This window comes from Cetorhinus maximus, chromosome 15 (assembly GCF_964194155.1).
Source record: "Cetorhinus maximus chromosome 15, sCetMax3.hap1.1, whole genome shotgun sequence".
In the NCBI taxonomy this organism is placed as follows: domain Eukaryota; kingdom Metazoa; phylum Chordata; class Chondrichthyes; order Lamniformes; family Cetorhinidae; genus Cetorhinus; species Cetorhinus maximus.
The window spans coordinates 8,560,646-8,581,728 of NC_135893.1; positions in this window are offsets into that span (position 1 = coordinate 8,560,646).

Genomic DNA, 21,083 nt, shown 5'->3' on the forward strand with positions numbered 1-21,083 from the left:
ACCTGGAAAAACTCAGCAAGTCTGGCAGCATCTGCGGAGAGGAACACAGTTAACATTTCAAGTCCGAATGACCCTTCCCAGACTTGCTGAGTTTCTCCAGGTATTTTTGTTTTTGTTTTGGATTTCCAGCATCCGCCGTTTTTTGCTTTTATCTTAGAGAGACCTGAGGGTATATGTAAAACAAATCATTAAAGGTGGGAAGACAGGCTGAGAAAGTGGTGAAAAAGGTACTCGGAACCTGCGCTTTATGAATAGAGGCATAGAGTACAAAAGCAAGGATGATAAACCTTTATTATACACTCATTTGGCCTCAGCTAGAGCATTGTCTTCAATTTCTGGGCACCATGTAGAAAAGATTTATGAGAATGATTCCGAGGATGAGGGACTTCAGTAATTTGGATCGATTGGAGAAGTTTGACTTATTTTCTTTTGGAGATTTAGTAGAAAGGTTCCACATCATGAGGGGTCTGAACAGAGCAGATGGGGAGAAGCTGTCCCTATTGTTGGAAAGGTTGAGAACCAGATGGCACTGATTTAAGGTTATTGGTTTAAAAAAAAAACGACAACATGAGGAAATGTTTTTTACACAGCGAGCGGTGAAGTTATAGAGATCAGCCATAGTGGTGGAAGCAGCTTGAAGGGCTGAATGGCCTAATCTTGTTCCTGTGTTCGTACCAGACATGCTCTTGTGTCAATTGGTAATCCTACATCCTCCCACAATTGATTTTTCAGCAACTTAAAACCCATTATGCTGCTCATGTGCTGACTCCCATCTGAGCTACATGCAACTGTAATCCTATGTGTCTCTTCCTTGAAGCTGTCAGTTGTGGTGCACTCCACTGAGGATGGACAACTCCAGTGAATGGTGTCACCTGATAACACCACAAAGCCACTTTGGAATAGCATCACTTAAGCTCTACAGCCAGAAGGGACCCTCTTTTCTGCTTTATGTACCACAGGATCCAAAGATCAGAGATCCAAGCTGGTAATTCAATTGTGAATATCAAACCAAGGTGGGGGTGCAGAAGAATTTAATGGGAAAATAAGATGGGATTTTAATTTGGAATTATTAACAAGGACAAATGATTATTTATTTTAGTGCGAATTAATAAATAGAGCATGAGGAATTTAAATATTTATGGTAAGGTGGAATGATATCCTCCTACATAATCAGCCAACAGTTTACAGAACAAAATGATCATCTCTTTATGCTGTTTCCATAACAACCTCCTAGATTTTACCTCATGACATATTTGACATTAATATCCATTCTACATTAATTTCAACCCACTCCATGTACCCCAACCAAAGCACTGCACTCTGCTGTTAGCCATTGCACAGGCTTTTAAACATTTTGTTTTACTTTCAAAGTATTTATTGTAGGAATTACGGTCAAATTAATGGGCAAATAATATTTATGTAACTGCCTTCCCCTTGTCATCCTTTATTAATTACATGTGTCGGCTTGCTCTAGCTCTATTTTTCTGTCTTTCTTCTGTCTCACTCTTTTCTCTCCGCCTTCCCCTCTGTCGTGGCTCCGAGACACATTCCCCCTCTCAGCTCTGTACCCATCTGAATTGTTCTCATTGTTTCTCATCTCAGTCTTTCTTTAGGTCCGTCCTTCCCACCTCCTCTCTTCTGTATGTCTCCCGCTTTTTGCCACAGCTCGTCAAAATTTGTCCCTTATCCTTCTCTTTTGCCCCCTCTCATTTCCTCTACCTCCCTCTCTTCTTTCACCTCCCTTCAATCATCTTCTCTCAGCTTGTGCCTTTTCTCCAGTTTTTCAAATTGTTTTGAATCTTCGAATCTTTTCCTCCTTTGACTCTCTTTCTCTATTTTCTTGTTGGATGCACTAACATTAATTTGCTGTTTAAATTTGCCTTTTACCTTCAATTTTCCAGGCTTATCTCCACAGGTACACTTGGAAAATAAGGAAAGATGCCTGAGGGCAGGTTCAGAGGAGAGAGGCTGAATGGACTGACGAGCTCAACATCTCACTGGGTTTGGAGGTGAGGAAAGATTCAGGAGAAAGTGGCTTTGCGGACTACAATGCAGCCATGAGTGAGAACTATATAATTTTTAAATGGCAAAGAACCGCACAAGTAATTTAATAACTGATTAGTGAAATGACACAAATAATTAACAAATAGGGAAATCGGATGAAAATAAATGGGAGAATGGATACAGTGTAAAAGTATTTTTTAAAATGGCTGCCTTGTGGAATTGATTATTGAATATGATTGGTCTCCCCCATGAACCAATCTGCAGTGGCAAAAGCATCGCTATCATTCAGCAGTGGACTCCCTGTTCTTATAAATATACAACTCTTAATAACATATGCATTCAATTTTCAACATCAACATTCATTTCATGAAATTTTGGATAAGGTGATTTCATATTCAACAGATATTAAATAAGTTGTGTTTCTTGAATATTAAGTGTCTCTTTACCTGTTGGATCCTAATGTTAAATGCCAAATCATCTTTCAATTTGAATATTTTGGGCTAACCTATAATCAATATCATGTTTCTCACATGGCCATTTAACTGATGATCCCGCTGCCTATTCTACCTCAAATGCTGGTGTTGAACTTTATGGCTACTGTAACATAGTGGTACTATTATTGAGCCCATAATCCAGAGGTCTGGAATAACGACCCAGAGACATGGACCTGATTTTACCTCTGCATATAAGTGAGTTAAAATCTCACCCATGACCAAATCCCACCACGAAACAAGCTGAGGAATTTAAATTATGTTAAGTAAATAGGCAAATCAGGAATGAGAAGCTTGCGGTAGTGGTGACCATGAAGTTACCAGATTATTATGAAAACCTATTTGATTTGCTAATGTTCTTTAGGGAAGAAAATCTACCATTCTTATCTGGTCTGGCCTCATGTGGCTCCAGATCCAGTGCCAGGCAATGACCACCTCCAACAAAAGGGAATCTAATCATCTCCCCTTGATGTTCAATGGCATTGCTATTGCTGAATCCCTGACCATTAACATCCTAGGGGAGGGGTACCATTGACCAGGACCAGTATTATATAAATACTGTGGCTAGAAGAGCAGGTCAGAGATTGGGAATTCTGCAGTGAGTAACTCACCTCCTGACTCCTTAAAACCCGTCCACTGTCTACAAGGCACAAGCCAGGAGTGAGATGAAAATACTCTCCACTTGCCTGGATGAGTGCAGCTCCAACAGCATTCATGAAGTTTTACACCACCCAAGACAAAGCAACTTGCATGATTGGAACCCCATTGATCACCACCGGCACAGTATTGCTGCAGTGTGTACCATCTACAAGATGCACTGCAGCAACTGGCCAAGGCTTCTTTGACAACACTTCCAAAACCTGCGACCTCTGCTACCTAGATGGACATGGGCACCAAGTTTCCCTCCAGGTCACAGACCATCTTGAGATATACCACCGTTCCTTCACTGTTGCTGGGCCAAAATCCTGGAACTCCCTCCCTAACAGCACTGTGGGAGTGTGTACACCACCTGGACTGTAGCGGTTCAAGATGGCAGCTCAACAATAATTGTTCAAGAGCAATTCAGGATGGGCAATAAATGTTGACCTTGCCAGCAACGCCCACATCCCAAAAATGAATAAAAAATTTAAAGGATCTGTATAAATGCTTCCTGTTATAATGTCCATCAGGCATTTTAATGACAACGAAACCTATTATAAACCTGTAGGCTTTGTAGTCTAGCTATTGCTTCCTTTCTGTAGTGTAAGAGATATTTATGCATTTAGTTTATAATTACTTAATATATATTAATGGACACTGGTTTCACCACACCTGTAAGTAATGGATAAATATATCTTTTATGATGTGATATATGAATCACAATATTTAAATATGCCCCATTTCTAACATTTAAATAAATTATACTTTTCTAATATAGACCAAAATCATATCTACAGACTGTTACTATGAGGTAATTATACATAATTATGAAACAACTGTTGGAATGCAATTTTTCATACTCTCAATTTGTAATTTACTGCCGTCGGTAAGTTAGACCATCAAATGAAAACACATTTACAATAATTGTTTTATACAGTTTAACGAGCCAGAAATTGGGTCCCTGACCCCGTAACTTATAAAGTAGCACTGTCATTATAACACACTACAGGAAAAGGAATTATGGAGCAGGTGGTTGAACTTGTCACAGGGTAGATCCTGAGAAAGCAGACCTGTGAACATTGGGGCCATCATAAATCCACTAAACACTGGAGCTGGGCAGAGCTAGCTGAGAAGTTGAACGTGATCTCTTGCAATTGAAGCACCTGACAGGATGTCAAGAGCACAGATCAGTCAGGTCAAACGGTTGCTAGGGAGGAGCTGGCATTCACAAAGCCATAACCTGAAACACTTGGAAACCACAGAGGGGAACAACAAAAACTTGCATTTGTATAGCCCCTCCAATGTAGCAAAAAGCCCCAAGGCGCTTTGCATATAAAAGAATTGTCACAGAGCCAAAGGAGGAGCTAACAGGCAGGTGACCAAAAAACTTGGTCAAAGAGACAGATTTTTAAGAAGCATCTTGAAGGAGGAAAGTGAGACAGAGAGATTTAGGGAGAAAATTCCAGAGCTTAGAGACTAGATAGCTGAAAACATGCCACAAATGGTGGAGCGATTAAAATTGGGGCTGTGCAAGATGCCAGGATTGGAGAAGTGCAGGGAACCTGAAGGCTGGTTGGCTAAAGGAGGTTACAGAGATAGGAAGTGGTGAAAGAAAAGATGAAAGAACATTGTTCTGAGGTATTCTCAGAAGCCTTTGATGGCTATTGAATTGTTGATAGTTCCACCAATATTGGTAATTAAGTTTGTAGGTTAGGTTGTGTGAGAATATGAGACATGTGCATTTTAAGTTTAGATAGATATGCAAGCGCTTCATCAATGTTCCAAATCACAGCCGATTACTGAGGAAGTGTCATCACTTGTCTAAAGAAGAAAGTGAAGACAAGAGGGAAGAAGTATTGTGAGTGTTGTAGCAGAAAGCCACCCAACATCCAAGAGGTTCAACAGAGCCAACACGAGAGGAAGCCTGGAGGATGTCACCTCACAAAGGGAAGTTGTTCTTCCCAAGAGGTCAGACTTGATGCCTTAAGAGTTCATTCCACACCTTGACATGGAAAGTGACTGTGAGGTCCCTGAGAGGATTCAGATTTGACTTAGAGTACTAGCTGCCTTATTTTCACCCTGTTTTCTTTTTAGTAATTGGCTTAATTGAGGTTTCAGCTGCTCTGTGTGGAAGCATTGGAGCTGGGTTTAATTCAGTGCAGAGATATGAAAAATTCTCCTTTAAGCAGAAGGCCACTGGCAACATTACTGCAGACAGGACCATGCCATTCCAAGCCACTGTTTAGTGCACTATATGTTCTGTGTGTTTGTAATTTTGAAGGAAGTTGAGTGACTAACAATATTATGCATTATTTTTTCCAGTTCAGTTGCTCCCATTATTCATTTCAAAAACTGTTTAAAAGCAAAATGTCAAAACTATTCAGCGACTCCCCTGTTAATAAAGTTTCTCCAGTCCCACCACCACCTCCGCCCAGGTACATTTTGATATGATTGTATTCCTTCGTATTACCCTGTATTATTTCTTCCTCTTTGGCTCCCCATGTTCACATATTGTTCCCCAATGATAGGCTGCTCACAGGGGTCTACCCACAGTTCAAGCCATCTGCTGCATGAGGGACAGAACCCTGTGAAAGGTCATCAATGCATAGGGGCCCTGCCTTCTGTGGGGAATCGCCAGACCTCCGTTCACCTCCTACAGAAGATCCAGCTAATATTGAGAAGCAGTGGGTGATGTACAGGTATCCTACATGCCATAGAAAGAGGCAATGGTGGATGGAAGGAAGGAATTGCTTTTCTCTTGACCTCAGGATGTTCCAAAGCGCCTCATAGCCAATATAATATATTTGAAGTGTAGTCATGTTGTAATGTAGAAACATACCCATGGTATTGTTACCTCACACTTGTACACCAATGTACACTTTGGTGTACATGCAATTTTTTTTATATATTAGAAGAAAATCCACCAAATAATTATGTTTCATAAGAATCCAGATGAATTATTATCCCAAACAACAACTTTGATCACAAACCTGATGGTACAGCCAAGACGTGATAGTGTTGGTTGTTTGGATGCTATCAAAGTAAAAGCTACCAATTGAGACTGAGTGAGCTATATTGTAATTCGTATCCACATTGCTGATTGCCTGATGCAGGGAATGCAAAAATTCTATTATTTGGACATTTAGTTTAACGGTTCTGTGAATATCCAAGCGTACGTGACATTCAGGAACGGCAGGATGCTGGGAAAAGGTGGTGGAGTAGCTCTGTTAATTAAAGAGTGCATTAGTATTGTAATGAGAGGAGACCTTAGTTCTAAAGACCACGATGTGGAATCAGTTTAAGTGGAACTAAGCAACAGCAAGGGGCAGAAAACATTGGTGGAAGTTGTTTATAGGCCACCAAACAATAGTGGTAATGTAAATCACAGTGTAAGAACAAAGAAAAGTACAGCACAGGAACAGGCCCTTTGGCCCTCCAAGCCTGCGCCGATCATATTGCCCATCAACTAAAACATTTTGCACTTCCGGGGTCCGTATCCCTCTATTCCCATCCTATTCATGTATTTGTCAAGCTGCCTCTTAAACACCACTATCGTACCTGCTTCCACCACCTCCTCTGGCAGCAAATTCCAGACACTCACTACCCTCTGCGTAAAAAACTTGCCCCGCACATCTCCTCTAAAGTTTTCTCCTCTCACCTTAAATCTATGTCCTCTAGTAATTGACTCTTCCACCCTGGGAAAAAGCTTCTGACTATCTACTCTGTCCATGCCACTCACAATTTTGTAAACTTCTATCAAGTCGCCCCTCAATCTCCGTCGCTTTAGTGAGAACAATCTGAGTTTCTCCAACCTCTCCTCATAGCTAATAACCTCCAGACCAGGCAGCATCCTGGTAAACCTCCTCTGCACCCTCTCCAACGCCTCCATATTCTTCTGGTAATGTGGCGACCAGAATTGCACGCAATATTCCAAGTGTGGCCTAACCAAGGTTCAATACAGCTGCAGCACGACTTCCCAGCTTTTAAACTCAATACCTCTGCCAATGAAGGTAAGCATGCCATATGCCTTCCTGACTACCTTATCCACCTGCGTTGCCACTTTCAGTGACCTGTGGACCTGTACACCCAGATCCCTCTGCCCGTCAATGCACTTAAGGGTTCTGCCATTTACTGTATAATTCCTACCTGTATTAGACCTTCCAAAATGCATTACCTCGCATTTGTCCGGATTAAACTCCATCTGCCATTTCTCCGCCCAAGTCTCCAACCAATCTATATCCCGTTGTATCCTTTGACAATCCTCTTCACTATCTGCAACTCCTCTAACCTTAGTGTCGTCTGCAAACTTACTAATTAGCACAGTTACATTTTCCTCCAAATTATTTATGTATACTACAAACAGCAAAGGTCCCAGCACTGATCCCTATGGAACTCCACTAGTCACAGCTCTCCATTCAGAAAAGCACCCTTCCACTGCTACCCTCTGTCTTCTATGACCAAGCCAATTCTGTATCCATCTTGTCAGCTCACCTCTGATCCTGTGCGACTTTACCTTCTGTACCAGTCTGCCATGAGGGACCTTGTCAAAGGCCTTACTGAAATCCATGTATATAACATCCACTGCCCTTCCATTGTCGATCATCTTTGTCACTTCCTCAAAAAACTCGATCAAGTTAGTGAGACACGACCTCCCCTTCACAAAACCGTGCTGCCTCTCACTAATACGCCCATTTGCTTCCAAATGGTATTAAGTTAGGAAATTAACGGTGCGTGTAACAAGGGTGACACAGTAATCATGGGGGATTTCAATCTACATATGGACTGGACAAACCTAATTAATTCTAACATTGTGGAGGATGAATTCTTGGAATGTATGTGAGATGGCTTTCTAGAGCAGTATGTTGAGGAAGAAACCAGGAAACGGGCTATTTCAGATCTAGTATTGTGCAATGAAAAAGGGCTAATTAATAATCTTGTTGTAAAGGAGTCTTTAGGAAAGAGTGACCATAATATTAGTCACTCTTCTCATCACTCTCAACTCACGCACTCACAAACCCATCACACATCCACAGGGATCTCACTCACTGCCAGCTCAAGGGATATCACCATTCACTCTCTCGCACACAACTTCATCTGCCCTGTGGATTGTGTCTTCATCCCGTCTATGGCACCATTCACCACCCACATATGCCAGACATCCTTCTGAACTGCCCTGGCCAGTATTCTGCTTACACACTCTATCTGTTTTCATGCAGGACAAGCTGGCACACTAACAAACGGGAGAGGTTGCAGACTGGTGGAGGAATGCCCGACATCAAGGTCCTCACAGACCTTGAAAATAGAGTCATCCAGCTGGCCGGCGACGATCTGGACTGTACCTGTGCTGACGGTGAGGTCCGTGGTGCTAAACCAAGTGTGGATCCAGCAGTGCAACATCCATCAGGCAACCATGCTGTGAGTGAGCTCCCCTGTTCCGCAGTCCCCTGGCGCGCACTAATTATCCCTCCTTGCTTTTGCAGGCACATCTGGGAAGCAGCCAAGGGGGTCGAAGACACCTCAGAAGAAGAAACCGATGACACCCTAATTGAAGACCCATTACAGCGCTCACCCACACCCTCCACCGGAGACGCACCTTGGTGTGGTCTAGTTCTAGAGTAGCCTCGGGAATCACAACCTGGTGAACGCATCACACTGTCTGATCCACGGCAGGCAGCGGCAGGGACTTCCCAGGTTTCCGGCACTCAGAGGACTGCTGGAGGCCAGGAATTTGCTGAATCCAACTCAGATGACGAGCCTCTGGATTCGGTCATACCTCAGTTGCTGGAGCTGCAAAGGCAAACTCGGGAACATCAGGAATGGATGTCTGCTGCACTGCCCAGATTGTAAGGCATGATGGAGGAGTCCGTCCACCTTCAGTCTGAGGCGATAGCGTCGGCGTGCCAACACACTGAGGTCAACACTGTTAGGATGGCAGCCACTATGGAGACCTTGGTCCAGGACATCAGTCCTGCATTGCTGCATGGGCTGAAACCCATTGCTAACACCATAGTTGGCCTCCAACAGCGTCAACACAGGCCAACTCGATCTCACTCCAGCTTCCTCCTCTCCTCAAGGAGTCAGCCAGGGGCCCTCGGGCACCCATAGGGAGGATCAGCAGGTACACACCCTGGGGTCACCCAACGAGTTGACTCCAGGAGTGTCTGGCCCATCCAAATCCCCTCTTCCTGTGACCCCAACAGCTCTAGCTCTGCAGGCCGAGGAGACAGCCATTGCCACACAGCAGGATCCCGAAAGCAGGCCGGGGCCCTCTAGGTCTTGGCCCTCCAGAGCATGCCCGTTAAGGTCATCAAAGAGAGGATGTAGCAGTCAGCAGGCTGCTTCCGCCTCCGTTCTGGATGTCCAGGGAGCACCAAGACATAGCGGTAGGGTTAGGAAGGTTAAGGAGATGCAGTTGCACAGCCTGGGCATGGGTGTTAATCACTTGTACTTAATGTTCACCATTGTCAATAAACTCCTAAGAATGTCTCCCTGCCTATGGCTCCTTTTTCTGATGAGCAATGTTTGTGTCACTCAGATGTGAAACCTTTCTGCACAAGATAAAGGCGGGTGTCTCAGTCCAGGGCCTCTTCCCTGTGCAGTGTGTAACCTTCAGACCAAAGTGATGGTCCGGCTTCAAACTCACGGGGCACGTTAGAGATGCCTGCACCTCGATGGTGCTTGTTATTGCTGCCAGGATGTTGTGGGCAGGCGCCACAGAGTTCTGTCATTCTCTCTGTGTGCTCTCAGCCCCCTTGAGGTGGGGCTGCCCACCCATCTCTTCTGCATTTGTGACCAGTGACGCTGTGCTTCTGATAGGGTCAGGTGCTGAATGCTGACAAAGGATCAGATGCATTTAAAATTTCACGGCTGCGTCTCCATGATATGAGCCTGATCACAGAGTGCAAGCGAGCTTCCCTCAGCCAGATAGGAGTCAGACATTCACAGGGGCAATGTGAAGATCTATGGAGTGTCCTCACTGCATGTCGTCATCATCCTCCTGCAATCGAGCGACTATTAGGGCCTCCATTGTGTCTCTATCACATGAGCCTGAGAATTGTTAGTATGTGCACTGCCATCAGCCACACAGGAGTCAAATGTTCACTATCAACATCCTGGGAGTTACCATTGACTAGAAACTAAGCTGGACCAGCCATATAAATACTGTGACTACAAGAGCACATAAGAGGCTCATCAGGATGCGGCAAGGAACTCGCCTCCTGACTCCTCAAAGCCTGTCCACCAACTACAAGGCACAAGCCAGGAGTGTGATGGAATACTCCCTACTTGTCTGGATGAGTGCAACTCCAACAACACTCAAGGAGTTTGGCACCATCCAGGACAAAGCAACCCATTTGATTGGCAGACCTTTCACAAACATTCATTCCCTCCACCACCAATGAACAGTGGCAACAGTATGTACCATCTACAAGATGCACTGCAAAAACTCACCAAGACTCCTTAGGCAGCACCTTCCAAACCCACGACCGCTACCATCTAGAAAGACAAAGGCAGCAGATAGATGGGAACACCACCACCTGGAAGTTCCCCTCCAAGTCACTCACCATCCTGACTTGGAAATATATCGCCATTCCTTCACTGTTGCTGGGTCAAAATCCTGGAACTCCCTCCCTAACTGCACTGTGGGTGTACCTCCACCACAGGGCCTGCAGGGGTTCAAGAAGGCAGCTCACCACCACCTTCTCAAGGGAAACTAGGGATGGGCAATAAATGCTGGCCTAGCCAGCAAAGCCTATATCCCATAAATGAATTTTAAAAAGATGCAGGATGAGGATGTCAGGACTATCCTCACTGCATCTCATCATCATCCTCCATGAATCTTGTGGCTATGAGGGCCTCCCGAGCACACCTGCCTCATCCGGCCAGAGCGACAGCCTCATCGTTGGCATCCTCCCCTTCGAGGACTTCACCACCATCAGTCCCTTCGACATCCTCCTCATCGGAGGATACATGCAGCTCTCCATCTCCTCCTCAGCCAGGTCCTCCCCCTCCATTGCAGCGCCAGGTTGTGGAGCGTGCAGCAAGTGACGATGATGTGTGACACCCTCTGGGGTCTCTGTTGCAGTGCTCCACAGGACCTGTCGAGGCACCGGAACCTCATTTTCAGAATGCCTATTGTTTGCTCCACCAAAGTCCAGGACGCGGTATGAGCCTCATTGTACCGTCGCTCTGCTGCAGCCTGAGGCCACCAAACAGGCATCAACAACCACGTCCTCTATGGATTGCCCTTGTTGCTGAGGAGCCAACCCTGCAGCCTCTCTGGACCCTGGAAGGTGTCAGGGATCTGAGACCTGCTAAGGATGTAGGAGTCGTAGACACTTCCTGGGAATCGAGCACAGACCTGTAGGATGTGTTTGTGGTGGTCGCACACCAGCTGAACATTCAATGAGTGGAAACCCATAAGGTTGACATAGTTGACTGCTTGTTGCCACGGAGATCTAAGTGCCACGGGTGTGCAGCTGATGGCACCCTGCACCTGTGGAAAAGCAGAGATCTGGGCAAATCCCAGCGCTCTTGCTTCCTGGCTTTCCTGATCCTGGTCGAAATGCACAAAGTTCTGTGCCTTCGCGAAGATGGTGTCCGTGACCTCCTGGATACACTGATGCACAGAGGTGTGGGAGATCCCACACAGGTCACCTGTGGAGCCCTGGAAAGAGCCACTGGCATAGAAATTGAGCACCGCGGTCACTTTCATGGCCTCTGGTAGTGGATGCCCTCCATGTCCCCGTGGCACCAAACCCTGGAGCAGGTGACCGACCAGTTCCCTAGACATGTGCAGTCTTCGGCGACACTGCTTCTCAGTCATCTGCAGAAATGACAGGTGCGTCTATAGACCCTGGGTGTAGCGAGGTGCCTATGAGTGACCGGTCACTGTGGATCTTCAGCTGCGTGCGTAGCAGGCACTGTCTCCCCTTCATCTTGAGGGAGGTGCTCCTCCCTCTGCCAAGCCAGGCGCCTCCGCCGCTCTCTTCTTCCTCTCTGGTCTCTGTAAGCCATGAGGCACACCGCTAAATCACCAGCTCCATGATCCTGATATTCTCCTCCTGCAGGATGAAAGGGAGAGACGGGTGGGTTAGCATGGGTGTACTAAGAACCTCTCTTGGTTAAGTCTGAAGGCCTCTTCACGCATGCTGGCCAGAGTGCTGACCAACACGCTCATTGACTGAGTGAAACCCCATCCACCTCCTGCCCACTCCACTTGACTGACTGGTGTTAGCTTCGGCCATTGGACTGCACACTGTGCTCTCAGCTCAGGCACAGTCATTCTCCTAACCCACACTGCAAGGCTGCGCTGTTAGCTTGAACCATAATGGATACTGGTCCAAACTTTAATAAGGACATTGCGAGGGGCTGTGAAGCCTCCACCAGTGACTGCGCCATGTCCACCTTTCGCAAGAGGATCCTACAACTTGCCCAGTCGGTCAATTGTTCTGCTGCCCCCTAAAACACACATTCATTTGCAGTCTGTGCCCAAGGGGTGCAAAGTTCTGGACCATTTGTGGCACTTTCATGCTCTTGTGTTGCTTGAGTGGGCAGAAAAGCTTCAGAGGCCCGACTCCCAGCCTGTCAATGCAGCTGCTGCTGAACAGTCTCAGCTGACGAAGAATGCTCACTTCGAACAAACTTTTCCAAGTGCATGGCCGCTTCCCTCACCCTCCCCACCCCCTACCCCCTCCTGGCATGTGCTTGAGTCTTTCCTTCAGTCTCTCTGTGCTGCCTTGCCCCCAAACCCACCACCGCCACCACCCCACACCTGACCTGCACTGGAACCCTTGCCCTGGCTGTGCACTGAAAGCCAGCCAAGAAAAAGCGACTTGCCTGTGCTCCCCACCGAATGCGCGGCGTCTCTTCCCTGATGTCCTACAGGCGATGCTCGCGAGCGCTGCACACGATTGTGTGCACTCACCTCCGAGTTCCCTCGAAGTTCAGGTCGCCAGGTGCACGCCTTTTCAAGGCAGTCGTGAAGCACGCCGCTCTGAAGTCACGCGGACGTGGGCGGTAAATTTGATGTGGGGGGATGATTCCAGTGAGCCGGGGCTGATAATAAGATGCAAATGTATTAAAATGACATTTGCAACGTGCAGCAGTAAGAAACGGGCCTGTCAGTGACGAGTGGAGCGGACGATTGCAAACCGGTTTTACTGGGGTGCAAAACTGATTTTTGGCCTTCTCGCCATATTGTCCTCTACCCGATGCCAAGGGAGATGGAAAATTCCAGTCTTTGTGTCTGTCTTCACAGAGGAAAATACCAAAAATCTCCCAGAAATAATACAGAATCAAGGGATTCATGTAAATGAGGAACTGCAAGATATTAATATGAGTAAAAAGAAAACCAGAGAAATTAATGGGACTTAAAGTAGATAAATCCCCTGCATCTAATTATCTACATCCCAGAGCGTCGAAGGAGGTGAATGTAGATGCATTGGTGGTCATCTTTTAAAATTCTACAGACTCTAGAATAGTCCCTGCAGATTGGAAGGTGGCAAATGTAACCCCACTGTTTAAGAAAGGAGGGAGAGAGAAAACAGGAAACTACAGAGCTGTTAACCTAACATCTGTTGTAGGGAAAATTCTAGAATCTATAATAAAGGATGTGATAACAGGACACTTAAAAATAATGGCAGGATCGGGCACAGACAACATGGATTTATGAAAGGGAAATCATGTTTGACAAAGCTATTAGAGTTTTTTTGAGGATGGAACTAACAGAATAGATAAGGGGAAACTGGTGGATGTGGTATATTTAAATTTTCAGAAAGCTTTTGATAAGGTCCCACACAAGGGGTTTGTAAACAAAAACTAGAGCACATGGGATTGGATGGAATATACTGGCATGGATTGAGAACTGGTTAACTGACAAGATTCAAAGATGAGGAATAAATGGGTCATTTTCACATTCGCAGGCTGTGACTAGTGGGGTATTGCAAGGCTCAGTACTTGGGCCCCAGCTATTCACAATCTATATCAATGATTTGGATGTGGGGATTAAATGAAATATTTCCAAGTTTGCAGATGACACAAAACTAGGTGAAAGTGTGAGTTGAGAGGATCGAGGTTTCAAAGATGCTTCAAAGGGATTTGGAGGGTCTAAGTGAGTGGGCAAAAATTTGGCACATGGAATACAATGTGGAGAAACTTGGATAGGAAAAACAGAAATACAGAGTATTTCTTAAATGGTGAGAGGTTGGGGAGTGTTGATGATCAAAGGGACTTGGATGTCAATGTTCATGAATCACTGAAAGCTAATGTGCAACAAGCAATTACGAAGGCCTTTATTGTTGGCCTTTATTACAAGAGGATTTGAGTACAGGAGTAAAGATGTTTTACTGCAATAATATAGAGCCTTGGTGAGACCACTCCTGGAGTACTATGTGCAGTTTTGGTCTCCTTAGCTATGGAAAGTTACACTTGCCATAGAGGGAGCAATAAAAGTTCAGCAAACTAATTCCTAGGATGGAGGGATTATCCTATGGAGGAAAAATTAAATAGACTGGGCCTTTATTCTCTGTAGTTTAGAAGAATGAGAGGTGATCTCATTCAAACATACAAAATTCTTACAGGGCTTGGCTGGTTGATGGAGGAAGGATGTTTCCCTTGGCAGGTGGGGGGGAACCTGTTCTAGAACCAGGGGGCATGGTCTCAGAATAAGGGGCAGGCCATTTAGGACTGAGGTGAGGGGGAATTTCTTCACTCAGAGGGTGGTGAATCTTTGGAATTCTCTGCCCCAAAATGGATGTGCAGGCTCAGTTATTGAGTATGTTCAAGATTGAGGTCGATAGAGATTATGTTCTACAGTTGGGTCATTTTGCTCGCGAACTCAATTGCACGCCTATCTGACAGCTGGTGAGTTGGCAACAATATACCGCAGACACAGAGACCAATATACGGTGAAGCACATGCTGTTTATTTACACAGATAACAGAGCGCTAACATGATGTGTGCTTCTCCAACCAGACCCTACCATACACTACCTTTAACATTGTAGCCTGCGCTACACAGCAATTGGGTCATACAGTCATGTTGGTCAATCTGCTCACATTCTCTTAAAGGTGTATTGCACCTCAGATTACCACATCCCTCCCCCCTCTAAGTACAATTTACAATCTTTGCAATATATTAACTATTTAAATAAATAAACTATTTACAATTTCAGTCTCTCTGGAGAAGAGACTTCTTTACACATGTCGACTGTCGTAGCACTACGACTTCGGACAGTTTATCTGAGACCTCCCTCTCAGGAGTTATCTGTCCACTAGGCTCCCCCAGTAGGAACCTGTAAGTTTGTCTCTTCGATTTTCTCAGGCTTAACAGATCCTACAGGTACTTCCAAAACAAGGGGCGTTCCTTCTACCTGTGGTGTAGACTCCAACGGGAATGTGTTCACTCTCTTTCGGGCCCCATCGCCTGCACTCCAGCTGCCCCTCCCCTCCTAGTTCAACAATATGAAGGGCAAATGTCAGGCAGGTTCTGAGAATCAGGATGTTGGGCAAGGCTAAATTCAACACAGAATGATCAGCTGCCTATTGTGTAAAAAAAAATATTCCGGGGCCTTGTTAGTAATTCCGCTTTTTTTTCTTTCTTCTTTTGATGGGTTTTATTCTTGGCAGCGCTGACTTTAATCTCGGCACTTCTTTTCAATTTCCCATTGGCCAGACTAGGCTCAGGCATAAGCTCAACTTGAGTGAACTCGGTGGTTGAGTCTTCCAGCATTTCCTCATCTGTCAGCTGCTCTGAAAACTCAGGGGTCTCTATTTTTAAAACTTCTTGGCTTTCACGAAGCTGATTCTTCAGCTCTTCCATTTCTTTTTAATATTTTTTAGTTGTTTCCTGGAGAATTAAGTATTGTTGCGCTTTCTCGGCTAATTTATTCTCAATCTCGGTCAGTGATATGCTGAATTCTTTCTGTTCTTCCTCATACCTTTTTAGTGGCACAAGTTGTGATCTGAGGGAATCTTGCAACATGCGAAAGTCCTTCAGCAGGTTTTCTTTTTCTTTTTGGAGGTTACTGACTTCAACTCAAACTCTGTTCTGATGTGTCACCTCTACGAGTTCCTTTTGTTGAGTCTTTACATACTCCTTTTTCCAAACAGTAACATTTTCTGCTTCTGATTGAGGTCTCAGTAATCTCTCAAGATTGATCTCTCTTAACCAGTTCCTTCCGAGGAGACTCTGTCCTCTGCCTGCTATCACTATTAGGGGTAGATTAACAGGCTGATTTCTGTACTCTACTGGAACCTTGCATATACCTCTTACTCGTATGTCTTCACCAGTATACATCTTTAATTTAGCATCTGGATTTTCCAGCTTTAGTGAGTGGTCTCCTCCATTCAGATATTTGAATGTATGTTCCCCTATAACTGTCATGGATGCCCCCGTATCCACCTCCATTCGGATGGGTTTCCCGTTGACTTCCACTGTCATGTACATTGGCTCTGTTTTACCCATTTTTAAGTTGTGTAGCGAGCAAATATCTGACTCTAACTCTTCTGGTTCCTCTATTATGTGGATTTCACGATTTCTGCCTTTTTGTTTGGAATTTTGTCTCAATCTGTTTTTACAATATCGCATAATGTGCCCATTTACAATGGCAGTAGAAACACTTAGTTCTTTTAAATTGTCATTCGTTTGCAGGATGTCTGGTTCCATTTCTGCCATTATCAATGTGGGTTTTATCTGTCAAAATATTTCTTTTCGCTGGTCTGTTAATGGTGACTGTTTCCCACCTTTCTGCAGAGCCCTGCGCTTCCGCGCCATTTCTAACCGGTACCTCCCTCCTGACGCGATGGATGGCGCCATTTTGTACTCCCTTAATTGCTTCTGAGTCCCTGACTGCGTCTCCATTGCGAGCGCCAACTCCAGCACCTTGCTGAAGTCTAAATTCGTTTCTGACAACAAACTTTTTGAATAACATCTTTGTTAATCCCACACACTAATCGGTCTTTTAACATGTCATTAATCAACATCTCAAACTCACAGTGCTCTGTCAGTTGTTTTAAGGATGCTACATAGCAAGCGACTGTCCAGGGGCGCGACACCTCAAATTGAATTTAAAACTCTGCGTCATTACCAAGGATTTCGGCTGAAAGTGGCTTTTCACAAGATTCACCAACTCATCAAAGCTCTTAGAATCTGGGGCGTTGGGTGCCGTTAGGCTACGAATTAGGCCGTGTGTTTTACTGCCACATGTCGATAAGAGGATCGCTCGCCTCTTCTCCTCCCCCGATATGTCATTGGCCAAAAAGAAGCAACATTGGGCATTCAATAAAAAGAAACCAGTCACCTGGTGGTCTGATCAAACAGTTTGATACGGCCAAATGGCGACACACTGGAGGGAGATAACTTCGACGACTATGTTGAGGGCTGTACTTACAATCGGCCTGCCATGCATGGCTGATTCACTTCAGTTAAGTTTTGTGGCTTTCCTCGGTGCCGTGAACTCATCGTGCTTTGCCTCGTTGCCAGTTGTTACGTTCTACAGTTCTTTAAAATAAATGTTTAATTGAGTGCTTGAAAGTTTACGTATTTGGTTAAAGCAAGGTAAATTATCTTGCACGCAGCAAGTACCTGTAATGTGTGCTTTACATATGTCAGAATCAAGGCTACTCCTCTGCAGGAAGATTACATTCAGCACAAAAGTGGGTTGGCCTATGGCCTTGGCTGCAGCTGCTATAGAATGTTGCTGTTCTCTGTCACTTCAACTTCACAGTCCACTTGGGTGGAAAGGAGGCTTATATTGCCTTCGCTTCAGGTGATGTCTCAGCATTACTCACTCAAATTGATATCCCATCCGTGCCACCCCCACACAAGTGCTTGGTTTACAAATTTGTTAAAGGCCAGGCTCACAGTTGAGGCCACATCTTTTAACTCCTAGAACTGACAATTTTTACCAGCCTGCGTACAGTGGGGAATTTCAGCTCCGGCTAATTCTGGGCCAAGCAGACAAATGGCCAGGCCTGAGGGAATGAGTGGCCAGTTATGGTTCTCAGCCTCCAAAGCTTCTATCCAAAAAGGCTGGAGGTTGAGGTGTGACCCGAGTGTGTGCTAATAGTGTGCCTTTATGGCTCCGCTCCTGCCAGAATTTATCTGCTTGAGTACAGTTGAGTTTGTGAGGAGTGAGGCACATGTAGTACGTGATTTTCAATTGCTCCCTCATCTACTGTCAAGTGCTGACAGGTGTAGAAACTCATTACCATTTTTCAGCGTCTCCAAACCAATTGACTGAGGAATCCAAACAGGTCAAGTTTCTGTATGCCTTTTCTGGAGTGTGCACTCTCTCATTATTGAGACACACCACCGTTCTCTATGGCCAGACAGTGTAGATCAAAGTTGACAGAGTTAGGGCTTATGGCCGGCTTTGCAGTGGAGTGGATCAGTAGCTCAACCAGCTAAAACTAGCCTGGTAACATTCTACAGCCAGGACTGCCCTGCCTGTTAAGGTATTTCATGCAGAATTATCTGAAGCCAAATGGGAAGAGCCACAGCTCTCAGTGACAAGCCTACATCCTCCATATTTCACTAGCCTGGCTGGTTAATCATCAGCTGTGCCCTGGAGCTCTGCGGGTCTGCCTGTGATAAGTGTTGGATTACTGGATCTGTTACAGAGGGTTGATTTGTCTTCAAACTTTCATCACCAGACATCTTGACCCCAAAAAGACCTTCTCCGCCCTCCCAAGTAGAATAGTCAATAGTTAACCATTTAGTAAATGACAAGTGCAGGTTTGAACGCTTGCTGGGTGAAAAGGAAGTACTAGAGCCCCTCATGAGCGACATCTGGACTCACCATAAATTGTGTGGACATCCGAGCACCACCTTCTTAGCCACAGCATAGATACATACGAAACTCCATTGAATGGTGATTTCCTCAATAGGTTGGTTGGTTATCTGCAACGTTAACATATAGTACGAGTCAAAGCTTGGATATATGAATGTATGTTCCCACTCCTGGCTCCCAGGTAATGCTTTCAAGCAGCTGGCCTGAATCTCAGAATTTCTTCATCTACTCTCGATGGATTATATGCCATCAGTGTGCTAGGAGTGCCTATGAGGAGCATATGTAAACCACAGATGTTTTGTGTGCAAGTTCCACTGATGAGCTGCCACAAATTGTTGATCTAATGGAATCAGAATCTAATTGGATCTCCCACTCTTTATAGAAGCCACCTGATTTCCATCCCATTGACCCCCGGTAGGGTTGACCTGCTCAGTTTCCTCAGGAGACAGTTGGGTAGGTTGTCAGCTTTTCAATGGAAATGAAGTTCAGGGGTGGGCACATTCTATATTGGCCCAGCCGTCGCAGCACACGTTTTTGGGCTTTGGTTGAAAATCTTACTCCATCAACTCACATGGGGTTTACTTTCTTGTTCTTGTGTTAGCTGTAGAGACCTGTCTGTGATCACTTGCGCAAACATAGATGTTGAGGACAGTCTGAATAAAGGTAGAAATGCAGTAAAAGTGAAGGAACTCAGAACAGAAGACCAATTGGGGATATTCAGTGGTAACCTCTAATTCTCAGATGTGGAACTCACTATCACAAGGAGTAGCTGAGATGGATAGAATAGATGAATTCAACGGGAAGCTTGATAAACACAAGGGAGAAAGGAATATAAGGATATGCTGATAGGGTTAGATGAGAAGGAGTGGGATGAAGCTTGTGTGGAGCATAAAGACTGGCATGGACCCATTGAACTAAATCTGTGCTGCACATTCTATGGAGCTCTACGCAATTCCACCTTCTCTCCTCAAATTATTTTCAGCTGTATATAACGGCTCTTCCAGTCGCCTCTTAAAAGACTAAATTATCTGGGAATGAGCCCTAGAGAACTTGAAAGAATCTGCTGAATTACACTCCAAAATCAAAGATGATTTTTTTTTTATATGTGTGACTCCCTGTCATGCCTCTTATTGTATGCTGGAATTGACGCCCCTTAGCTGTCAGTGATTTCTCACCTGCAGTATTTGTTTGAATTATCTGACTGAAATTTCCAGTTAGCTTCATCCCATGCATAAGCAAACTGTTTTGACACTTCCTGTAGGGCAAAGGGTTTCCTGTGCTCTTGCTGCACTGGATAAAGGTGGTTTGAGGTTATTTGTCTGGAATACTCCTATGTTTTATTCAAAATCAGATCTGTGGTATTGTGACTGCAAGTGCCAGCACATGTTGATAAATCCAGCCAGTTATTAATGAGGAGGAGCTGCATATCGAAACACATACTAGAATATCTATTTGACAATAATGTTTGCCTGAATCTCTGAACTTTATGGAGCAAAGTGGATAATGCTTTAAGGCATCTGCCACAATAGCCGGTGGCTGTGTTCCAATTTCTCCAGAATGACACTTTAATATAGGCCTTCACCCTAATGGGAAGAAGTATCCTGAAGTTCCTTTTTAAATCCAATCTTTAAATCACCTAAGGAATTGGCTACACCCAGAGGCCAATGGACATTTGAACACTGTCTGTAAGCACCCATTACCTGACCAAAATGTACATTTTCTAGTGATGTTTCTTCAGAACTTCGATTAGAACTTATCATGTTAAAGAAAGGTGGACAAATAACCTAGGCATTGAAATAACTTCCAAAGAATGAACAGACATGCAAAGCATTATCAAAACTGTAAAATAGAGCCTTATGCAGATAATAATATTGAACAGAGGCTATTTCACTGCAAAAAATGACATACAAACATATGTAACATACGAACATATGAATTAGGAGCAGGAGGAGGCCACTCGGCCCTTCGAGCCTGCTCCACCATTCAACAAGATCATGGCTGATCTGATTGTAACCTCAACTCCGCATTCCCGCCTAACCCAATAACCTTTCACCCCCTTGCTTATCAAGAATATATCTACCACTGCCTTAAAAATATTCAAAGGCTCTGCTTTCACCAGGAAAAGAGTTCCAAAGACTCATGACCCTCTGAGAGAAAAA